Source organism: Neofelis nebulosa, chromosome 6 (genome assembly GCF_028018385.1).
Source record: "Neofelis nebulosa isolate mNeoNeb1 chromosome 6, mNeoNeb1.pri, whole genome shotgun sequence".
NCBI classification, from domain to species: Eukaryota; Metazoa; Chordata; class Mammalia; order Carnivora; family Felidae; genus Neofelis; species Neofelis nebulosa.
The window spans coordinates 154,546,455-154,557,748 of record NC_080787.1 but is presented as its reverse complement, the minus strand read 5'-3'; the positions used below and the strand labels follow the sequence as shown (position 1 = coordinate 154,557,748).

The following is an 11,294-nucleotide window of genomic DNA, read 5'->3' as shown; positions in this document are numbered from 1 at the left end:
TGACACCGGCCACAGGCCCCTCTCAGGACAATGGGGGGTCTTCCGGGAAGGTTCTTGTCGACAGGTAAGTTCCTAACAAGACGTGCAAATCCAACGTGTTGACGTAGAGCACATTTCAGCCGTGATTCTCATTAACTGTGTCCACGTTGGACACAGACGAGCACCAGAAGGATGGGATCTCCGGGACTTATGCCCCTGATCGTTTGAACGGTCAGCATAGAAGAAATTTAGGAAGTCTGCTACCTGCATCTAACTAGCACTATTTCATTCATACCCAATCCATCAATAACTTCCCCTTCTGTTCATTATTTCAAAGTTTCTAGACATCTGCTCGCTAATTCTATGAATTTACGTGGGGCACAGAAGGTCTCAAGGAATGAAGAAAAAGCAAAATAAAGAAGGAAATGCTTGCATACATTAAAGGCCTTTTGAGACCTGTGAGCTAATGACTAATAAATGAGTTAATAAGTGTTACTGTCTATTCAATCACTTACGTTTTGAAGTAATTTTAAAATACATATCTTTAAAATAAAATTAAAAAATAAAATATCTTCGGGCGCCTGGGTGGCTCAGTCAGTTAAGCATCTGACTCCAGCTCAGGTCACGATCCCACAGTTCGTGAGTTCGAGCCTCATGTCGGGCTCTGAGCTGTCAGCACAGAGCCCGGAGCCTGCTTCGGATTCTGTGTCTCCCTCTCTCTCTGCCCCTCCCCCACTCACGCTCTGTCTCTCTCTCTCTCAAAAATAAACATTTAAAAATATGTAATATTAATTATTATTTAATGGTGCAGATAGTTGACATTTTTTCCTTCTCTCCTGCCTTCATGAAAGAGTTTAAAAGAACATTTCTAAACCCAGAGGAGAAAAAGAGTCCATGTTACTTTCAAATCACTATCTACCTTTTTTTCTTCCTGTTGCAAAGGTGTGTTCATTCTTCTAAAAATTAAAAAAAAAAAAAAAATTCCCCTTTTCTCCCCTCAAATCGACTTCTGGGTTCCAGAAATTGTTTTTATTAAAAAAAACAGAAGCAAACCCCAACCTCGCGTCACCCGGGGTGAAGTGATAAATGTATCCCGTGGAGGGAAGGCCACGTGCCATGTGCCCCACGGACAGACGGGGAGGTTACAGGGGTTCTAGGCCCCGGGCTGTGACTTTCAGAGAACCCGCCGGACACACATCCGTTATGCAGTAATTTTAAAGCGTGAACAAATATACTCCAGGACACGGCCTCAGTCACCATGGACCTCACTACCCCACCGGCCGGGCCCCTCCTCTGAGCCGGGGGTCCAGCGAGGCCAGAGAGCTGGGAGGGGGCTCCGGAAGGGCTGAGGCCAGTGGGACCCCCTGGAACTGTGGCAGAATGTGCGCGGGGCCGTGGCTTGCATGGTGGTCTGACTGGTGTCGGTTGATGGGCACATTCCACCGTGCGGGAGCCACCTGGTTTTAGAAGCGTGGAGTAGGTAGGTGGGTGGCAGCAGTGGGGTGTTAGACGCGAAAGTTGGCATAAGCCCGTCACGTGCTCGGAAGCTAGAAGACGCTCCGCTGCGTCAGTCGTGGGCTAAAGACAGTACCCCCAGAATCACACGGGACTTGCCCCGAGGGGTCGAGGAAACACCAGTTCTCACGATTGGCGCGATGCGGGCACGAGGTCCCTCCAGGGCGACCAGTGGCCTTTGGGCCCCGTACCGGACAAGAGGGCAGTTGGAAGGGGATGATCCGAACGTCAGACGGCGGCATGGACCGTCCGCCCTACTCCCCACAGTGTCTCGTTCTGGGTCCGGAGCCAGACACGGGATGGGCGGGACCCAAGTGAGGGAGCAGCCAGATCAGGGTGCTCGCTGCTCCCGACCCCGGCCTGGGGGCGGGGCCTCCCCTCCCGCCTGCCGTGCTTTGCTGGGCTTGGCGGTTCCCCTGTGTCGCGTCCGTCCGCATCTGTCCCCCTCGGTCACTGGAAATAGCTTGCAGCCCGTTTTCCTGGCCGTGTTGTTCCCCCAGCTTCACCTTGAGCTTCTGTTGCTCTTAAATCTGTGTTCTATTTGCGCCCTTTTGTGACTTGTTCATCCCGATCCCGCTATTCTGTCTTGTAAGCGGAGGAGCAGTTTTATACGGGGTGGCCACCGACTGCGGAAAAACACATCGCTGCCTTTGACAGAAGGAAGCCCCATCCACAGGCCCTCGATCTCGGTGAGCGGCGCTGGCTTGTCGGGAACGGTGAAGAACCTGCCGTGTTGTTTTTTGGCCACGGGCACCTCTGTTCGCTGCTTCTGAGAACCTTCAGGTGACTTTTCTTTTTTTCTTTAAAAAAACCATTTTTTTTAATGCTTACTGATTTTTGAGACAGAGAGAGAGACAGAGCACGAGTGGGGGAAGGGCAGAGAGAGACACGCACAGAATCCGAAGCAGGCCCCAGGCCCGAGCTGTCAGCACAGAGCCCGACGCAGGGCCCCAAACTCACAAACCGCGAGATCGTGACCTGAGCCGAAGTCAGACACCCAACCGACTGAGCCACCCAGGCGCCCCTCAGGTGACTTTTCTAACTGGAGATGCGGAAAGTCACGTAAAAGCAGTGACATATGCACCAGCCACGTTTTCATGGCCTGAGTTAGGTCACATCCGCCCAGGGACACGCGGGAGGAGATCCCCAAACACGGCTTTATTTGCACGGCCTGAACGGAGCTGAGGAAGAATTCACTATTTTTCTGCCTAAATGTCATCACCAAGCTTTAAATAGGTTGGATTCAGTGAGTCCTTGAACACATTTGGTTAATCAGTGTCTCCCTGCCCCTTGGTCTTTAAATGCAACTGGGTTTTAAAGGAAATTATGACTCATCTGTTTCTAATTCTCTTATTCTTGCTGAAACTTATCTAACGTTGCTTTGTAATAGTTATCTGATATCTGAAAGTTTTTGAACTTTTAACTGTTTTCCCAAAGTCAGGACCTTATGTTCAGAAAAACAATTAGCTCAAAACCCTACATTTTTCAACTCTGAACTCATGAGGTTTGCAATGACTTTTATACGTGAGCAAATGTTATTCTCTACAAATAGCTGAGGATTAAATCATCGAATTCCCGTTTTCCATGTGGCACCGTAGGTGGGGAACAAGGAGACCGGCCTTCAGCTTTGCATGGGGGCTGTGCGTCCGCGTGAGCAGCGCCCCCTCTGGCTGGGGACGGTGACGGGCAAGGTCCAGGCGCTGGGACGGGGGTCGGGGGCCTGCCCTCTACAGGATTCGGTCCCCACAGATGTCCACGTTGTGTTTGAGGAGAGGCACTGTTTCTCCCAAAGTGAGAGGCGGGGGTAGAGACAAGGGAGGGGGCTCCCCTCTCTGTCTTCACTGGGGAGGGTCCTCTGTCCTCATTGGGGGGGGCTCCCCTCTCTGTCCTCACTCAGGGGGGGCTCCTCTCTCTGTTCTCACTGGGAGGGGGCTCCTCTTTCTGTCCTCACTCGGGGGGGGGCTCCTCTCTTTGTCCTCACTGGGGGGGCTCCTCTCTCTGTCCTCACTGGGGGGGGCTCCTCTCTCTGTCGTCACTGGGAGGGGTCCTCTGTCCTCCCTGGGGGGGGCTCCTCTCTCTGTCCTCACTGGGGGGGGCTCCTCTCTCTGTCCTCCCTGGGGGGGGGCTCCTCTCTCTGTCCTCGCTGGGAGGGGTCCTCTGTCCTCACTGGGGGGGGGGGGCTCCTCTCTCTGTCCTCACTGGGAGGGGGCTCCTCTCTCTATCCTCACTTGGGAGGGGCTCCTCTTTCTGTCCTCACTGGGGGGGGGCTCCTCTCTCTGTCCTCCCTGGGGGGGCAGGTCACCCTCCTCCTCCCAAGTGCAAGGGAGAGAAACGCACAGAAATTGAAAGTACTTGAAAGGCTTCCTTCTCAGTCACCCTGAAATTAGAATTCCCTCGGGATAACTGGGCTCAGAAGCAGAAATTAATGTAATAAATCACTTGGACGAAGGTGCCTCACACAGACAAAAGTGCTTTTTCTCTTCCTCTTTATCTCTTTCGCAAAAAGGAGATTCTTACTCCAAATAAAGAACCTGGTGAGTTTATTTCTCTGATCCCCACAGGCAGGGAGGGTTGGTCCTGTTAGAGGTCCGTGTTGCTCTCCACTGCAAACTGTGTCCTTGTTGAGGCACATATCGGAGCCGCCGGGGAGCTCCAGAAGCATCTGCGGACAGGGGGCACCCAGGGGACCCCAGGCTGCCCCGGGCTGCTGTCCCCACATTAACCTGGACGCCCCGAGCAGAGGATGTTAAGAAAGAAGACGGGGGGTTAAGTCCCGGAGGCCCCAACTTTCAACTCCAAGACCTTGGACAGATAGATCAAACTCACAAGCCGTGTGTGTCCCCATTTGAAAACCGCAAATAATACTTAGCCTGCTTCCCGTTGAATTTGGTAACAGTGTCTGGAAAAGGAAGTAATGGACCCCAGCGCTCTGCACGTGCCAAGCCATGGGTTATTTTTGTCGTCTGCACATGGCCTTCCCGCCTCTTCCCTGCCCTCGCCCACCTGTCCGCCAGGCGTCGCGCCGGCCTGGAGGTGGGAGTTTGTCTCAGGTCGCCTGGGGTCCCCTCGGTGCCCCGATCAGAGCTGTCGGTGAGGCAGACGGCACGGTGTCTGTGCTCGACAGACGCACCTCCAGTGATCTCTGCACAGTCACTGTGCTGGCTCTTGCCCTGAAAGAATGTGGAACAGCCGCGGGGTGGCCCCTGAGTCGGCGCAGCTGTGGCCCGAGACCCTGTGGGCGAGAGGTCCCCTGCCCGCCGCCGTGGCCGAGCCAGCTGCCACTCGCCCTGCCGGGTCCACAGAGCGGGCGCTTCCCCGGAGGCTTCCCTCGACTCCGCGACAGAGGACAGCTGGGTGCCCCTCCCCTAGCAGGACACGGGACGCACTCTGCACTTCACTGGGAAGCTGCGACCACACAGGACCCGGGTCAGGGAGGTCGACCAGAAGTTTCCAGCCAGACAGCATCCCGGCCCAGCCACGGTCTCTGAGAAGTAACACAAACTCCAATAAAACAGTGGAATTTGGTTGAACTTCCAAGTGACCATTAAAATTCTTCTAACATGACCAGCACAGGGAGGCCGGGTCTCACTTGGCACAGGAGGGACCAGGGCAGAGGCAGCAGGGAGGTTTCTCCTCATGCAACACGACACCTGTTGTGGGCCGGATCGAGTCGCTGGTGTTCATAAAGTATTCGTGAGGGTTTGCTTCCCTTCTCCCAAGGCCCCACCCAGACACAGCTTCGGGACACCGTTCCCTGATTTTATTTTTTTATTTTTTAATATGAAATTTATTGTCATATTGGTTTGCACACAACACCCAGTGCTCATCCCAACAGGTGCCCTTCTCCCTGCCCATCACCCACCCTCCCCCCCATCAACCCTCAGTTATTCTCAGTTTTTAAGAGTCTCTCATGGTTTGCCTCCCTCCCTCTCAAACTTTTTTTTTCTTTCCCTCCCCCATGGTCTTCTGTTAAGTGACTCAGGATCCACATAAGAGTGAAAACATATGGTTCTGTCTTTCTCTGTATGACTTATTTCACTTAGCATCACATTCTCCAGTTCCATCCACGTGGCTACAAAAGGCCAGATTTCATTCTTTCTCATTGCCACGTAGTACTCCATCGTGTATATAAACCACAATTTCTTTATCCATTCGTCAGTTGATGGTCATTTAGGCTCTTTCCATAATTTAGCTATTGTTGAAAGTGTTGCTATAAACATTGGGGTACAAGTGCCCTTATGCATCAGCACTCCTGTATCCCTTGAGTAAATTCCTAGCAGTGCTATTGCTGGGTCATAGGGTAGATCTATTTTTAATTTTTTGAGGAACCTCCACACTGTTTTCCAGGAGAAGAAGAGAAATAAGAAAGATCAGAGCAGAAATAAACAATATGGAATCTAAAAAAATTGTAGAGCAGATCAATGAAACCAAGAGTTGGTTTTTTGAAAAAATAAACACAGTTGATAAACCTCTAGCCAGGCTTCTCAAAAAGAAAAAGGAGATGACCCAAATAGATAAAATCGTGAATGAATATGGCATTATTACAACCAACCCCTCAGAAATGCAAGCAATTATCAGGGAATGCTATGAAAAATCATATGCCAACAAACTGGACAACCTGGAAGAAATGGAGAAATTCCTAATCACCCACCCACTTCCAAAACTCAAACAGGAAGAAATGGAAAACTTGAACAGACCCATAACCAGCGAAGAAATTGAATCAGTTATCAAAAATCTCCCAACACATAAGAGTCCAGGACCAGATGGCTTCCCAGGGGAATTCTACCGGACATTTAAAGCAGAGACAATACCTATCCTTCTCAACTGTTCCAAAAAATAGAAAGGGAAGGAAAAGTTCCAGACTCATTCTATGAAGCCGGCATTACTTTGATTCCCAAACCAGAGACCCAGCAAAAAAAAGAGAACTACAGGCCAATATGCGTGATGAGTATGGATGCAAAAATTCTCAACAAGATATGAGCAAATCAAACTTAACAGCATATAAAAAGAATTATTCACCATGACCAAGTGGGGTTCATTCCTGGACTTCAGGGCAGGTTCAAATTCATTCCCTGCTTTTAAAGAACCTCTGCAGAGTCACCGAATGAATGATGGGAAGGTCGGAGCGAGTGGGTGAGGGGCCTCTGTGTCACTGGCCCTCGTGAGCGCTCGCTAAGCTGTCCTGTGCTGGGGGCGTCACGGCACACCGGGCAGTAGGTCTGTCCGTGTTTTGGAACCACACGATGGTCACAACTAAAACAATCATCTGGAACATGCTGGCCGGGGGTCTGCGTGTTTCCACCCGTGAAGCTCCCATGGCAGTCCTGGGATGCATTTGGGACAGACGGGGCACGTCAGGGTCATGAGCCTTATCTTCCTGAGCTTCTGTGTTCTGCTGGAAGGACACGGTTGGGGCACCATTCCTCCCGTGTGGACACCGTGCCCACAGTGGCCGTGTGTGATTCTGCGACCTGTTAAACTGCTGTTGCCCTCAGAGCAATTCCTCTGGGGCGCTGGGGGGCTCAGTCGTTAACCAGCCAGCTTCAGCTCACGTCATGATCTCATGGCTCCTGAGTTCGAGCCCCACATCGGGCTCGGTGCTGACAGCATGGAGGCTGCTTGGGATTCTCTCTCTCTCCTCTCTCAAAATAAATAAATGAACGGAAAAAAAAAGGGAATTTCTTTTAGCAGCCTTAAACGGAGTCTGGAGGAAGAACCCCCCCACCGCCGCCCGTCCAGTTCAGACCCGTTTCCTTCAGGAGCACATTCCCTTCCTATTTTGCTCCTGTACGTCTTTGCTTCACTGTTGCCGAGACGCCCCACCCCCGACCCCAGTGTGGACGACGAGCTCATCGGAGCCAGAGAAGGCAGTGGAGTGGAAATGCTGGAAGTAATCAGCCCGGAGTGGTCCAGACACTCACCCCTGGGCTCTGAGTGTCCTGTGCATCGGCCGACAGGCACCAACCCCACATTTTGGTGGAGAAGGCCGCAGGCACTCTCCGGCTCCGAGGGCCGCACGTGATTATTCAGAGCCATTTCAGGTCTGACGGGTCAGCAGATGGCCGGCTTGAGTGTCACAACCAGGACCGGGTGCCCGGAGCCCCCAGGACATGGGGAGCCCATCTCAAGACCACATCCATGCGGTGTTCGGGGACACGGCCACGCGCCAGCCCCTTCTGGCAGCCCCTGCCAGAGCTCCCGTGCCACAGCCTCCAGGACGACTCCCGTATCAGAGGCCCAAAACATTGTGCAAGTGTCAAAGCCTGAAAACGGTCTTCTTCAGACCCCTGGGCGTATGGGTTTCAAGAATGGACCTGCAGGCTGTGGGCAGTGCCACTCGGGCATGCCACGAGGCATTTCTGGGGCTTGGTTCCCTCATGGGATCCACACGAATTTGTTGTCTTCTGCAGCTCTGTGATCCCCGTGGTCCAATCACGAGTATTGATAACCAGCATGGTGGGTGTGTTTAACCGGGAGAAGCTGAATGAGTTAAATATAGAAAACAAGACAATTCCAGTCTTTCTACTTCTTTATGGAGCCTTTACGTATGATGTCAGTGATGTTGATGGGACGTTTATTTTTTAGATAAAGTTGCATCTGAATCAGTAGACTGTGATAAGTGGATGGTCCTCCGTAAGGTGGATGGGCCTCATCCAATCAGGTGAAGGCTGTAGGAGACAAGCCTGAGCTGCCTGGAGGAGGAGGGAAGTGTGCCAGCCTCTCAGCGTCCCCCGGGTCTGCACCTGTATGATGTGCACACACCCCTCTGGGTTCTGTGTCCCCGGGTGTCCCTCTGACTAACACAACGAGCAGGAACCGGGTGAAAGCCTTCCCTAAAGGGACGATTGCTGGGGCTCTCGCCCCGGAGGTGGCCTTGCCATCATGCTGACTGCCGCCCGCAGGTCTGGGAGGTGCTGGTGTCCGAGCCCATTCGGCTCAGCTGCCCGGGGACAGGGCCGTGCCCATAACTAGACAGCCCCCACTCTGTTCATCTCCGCCGCCCGCTCTGAGCGTCCTGATGTGTCCTGATGCCACAGCAGAGGCCCTAAGTGACGCTGCTGGAGGGATCAACGCCAGCGGCACATCCCGGCCGCCCTCATCCGACGCGGAAGGAGGAACGAGGACACAGGTGCACGTGGTCGGCCCGAGGAACGGCCCCAGTGACCCAGTGACAACTTGGGGGACGTAGCACAGGCAAGGGAGGGAGGCCTCGGAGAATCCTGTGAAACGCTTCTCAGAATCAGTCCACTCCGTGTTGAGGAAACTGGGTGTGTGTTCGCCCCACCCCTGTCCTTCATGGCTTTGGGTCACCCGGCCCCCAAGCCCTGCCTCTAGTCGGGGACCCTCCCCTGGCAGAGCGCAGAGGCCCGCACTTGCCGTGTGGAGCTGTGTGTGTCTGCGGGAACCAGACCAGCTCGGCGGCCTCAGCGGGGGGCCGGGGGGTCCTGGACCCCTGGCGTCCTTCCGCGGCCGCTGCCCCGCGGCTCTGTGAGAGCCCGTCCCCACCGCTGTGTCGACAGAGACTCCCTTCTTTGAAACACGGAATAACATCACACGAAAACATAGGAGCCCCAGGCAGCAGCACAGGGACGGGACCAGAGGTTTGGGGCCAGACATGGACTTTCCCTGCCGTGTACGTGAAGGTCAAGTGGTGGGAGACCCTGGCCAGTGGGCAGCCGTTCTGCACCCTTGGAGGGGTGCGAGACCCAGAAGCACCAGCCGACAGCGTCCGGGGAGGACACCCATCCCCCTTCTACACGCACACGGACCCTCCGGGTTGTCCCGTCCCCGCAGTTCTCAACACACGCTTGCGATGGATACGTAATCATGACACAGTGCGCTCAGGCACGCACATCGCAAACCTGGCTTAAAGATGTGGCCGACCCAGGACATTCCATATGGGCAATGCCAGCACAACAGAAGAATGACAAAATTGTAATAAACCCTTCCCATCGCCGACTCCTTTCATCTTCGTAAAAGAAGCTAATTGTAACCTTGACTCTGGCCGTCTGATGGAGTCCCACGGCCCGAGTGTGCAGCGTCCTAGAAGGAAGCCGGTGGAAATCTGCAAGTTTTAGCTTAGCTCTGCTTACCATCAGCCTGGCTGCTGCTGCCCGATGCTTTTACAGTCCTGTGCGGTCCCTCCCGCTGCAATGCTTTGAAAAGAATCCCAAGGCGGTAGGGAGGCCACTGTTATTTCACCTCTCGGTCTTCAGCAGGACATGAGGCTTCAGGAGAGCATTTAAACATAAAAACAGACCCAGGAAAAATCCACATTAACGCTCATGTGATAATTCAGGCCGTATGCCTCACGTTGTACACGCATGATTGATGTTAACCGAAAACAAAGTCTCACTGAAAACAATTGCAGCTGTCAATGAACACTCGCTCCACATTTGCATGTTTTAGAGAATTCCAGGGCCGAGAAATATGGAACCCACTGTCTTTTAACCATGTTCTCTTGTGATCCGTAACACTGGGCAGCCTTTGGTACAACCGTCCAGAGTATCGCGCTTTGGAGTGCCTTGTGCCTTCGGCCGCGCTCCCTTGGTTGTGTCTAGTTAGAGATCGGACTGAAACCCACCAGAATGAGGCTGAGGGAGGCTGCTTACAGCAATAAGAATGGGAGAGGCTGAGCCTGATCGCTGTGTCCAGAGGGAGCGCAGGAACACAGTTAGACGTCCACAATGACGTAGCCTCCTGATGGCCTTCCCGTTTTATCAGGGACAGATGGAGCCACGGAATTCAGCCGGGCAGTGCTGGACGTCGCCGTGCTAAATGCGGGGCTAAGCCCACTAAGCTGAGAGCTTCTCCAATGGTGGAGCTCGAGCTGTGCTTGGAGGCTGAGTGGCCGTGAGGCCCGGGCACCGAGGGCACCAGAGAGGGCGCGCACAGGGGCCTCGTGGCTCGTGGATGCACCGTGGGGAGAGGCGCTCCTGTGTCTTCGCATACCGGGAGGACGTTCTCCCTGGGAAACACGTTACCAGTCTCTGCTTCTCCATCCAAACTTCTCCCACGTGGTGGGGCCTCGCGGGTGTAAACACTTGAGAGAGACAGAAACAGGCCGACCGGTAGTATTCCTCAAGTTCAGGACGAGAGTGAAGACGGAGAAGTACCAGGAGTTCGGCAGGAAGCACGTGTCGTGTTATTACACAATGTGAATGACTGACACCTGACCCGTTCAAACGTGGTCCAGAGACTGGAACCGCTGGCAGGGACCCGTCGGGTTCCAGCACCCTGACAAGGAGCCGGACAGATGAGGCGATGCTGAGTTAGCGAGCCATGCAGCGGAGTTCCTTTCTTTCAGAATAGTTTCCTACGGAAACACTAGCTTAACTGTTCCTTCTGTCGTCATAAGACGTGTGCTTGAGCAGAACAAAATCAGGTGAGTCACCCGGGCCGTCATGCTCCCGGAGCGCGGGGAGCGCGGGCACGGGGCATGGTCGGGGGACTTTCGCCAGCCTGTTCGGGCCATAGCTGGACCACTTGCGAGGCACGGGTTCCCCCCGAGACGCAGCAGTGCGCGTCCTCAGCGGGTGGCAGGGTGAGGCGAGGCGCCCGGAGGCGGGGAGCGTCCCGCGGGGATGTGCAGGGACAGTTCCTGCGAACTGCAGAAAGGAGGCAGTGCGGCCGGGCGCCCCGGGGCCCCTGGGCAGGAAGGTCCTCAGAGAAGTCAGGCACGAGGATGTGTTCACACATGACCCCTGCATTTGCGGGAAGTCAAACACTAGAGGGCAGGACGGGGGACCGAACAGCTAAAAGGTGACAACTCTCTCGAAAGAGAAACAGAATTGGTGAGA

General features: G+C 54.0%; 1 long non-coding RNA gene across 1 annotated transcript; it reads left to right on the top strand.

The window, feature by feature from the left end:
- The first annotated feature begins 1,715 nt into the window (after positions 1 to 1,715).
- On the top strand, positions 1,716 to 4,186 carry LOC131513547 (uncharacterized). The gene is made up of 3 exons (XR_009262639.1): positions 1,716 to 1,808; positions 2,152 to 2,277; positions 4,056 to 4,186. It is a non-coding gene; the product is annotated as an uncharacterized LOC131513547 (long non-coding RNA).
- The last annotated feature ends 7,108 nt before the right edge of the window (positions 4,187 to 11,294 follow it).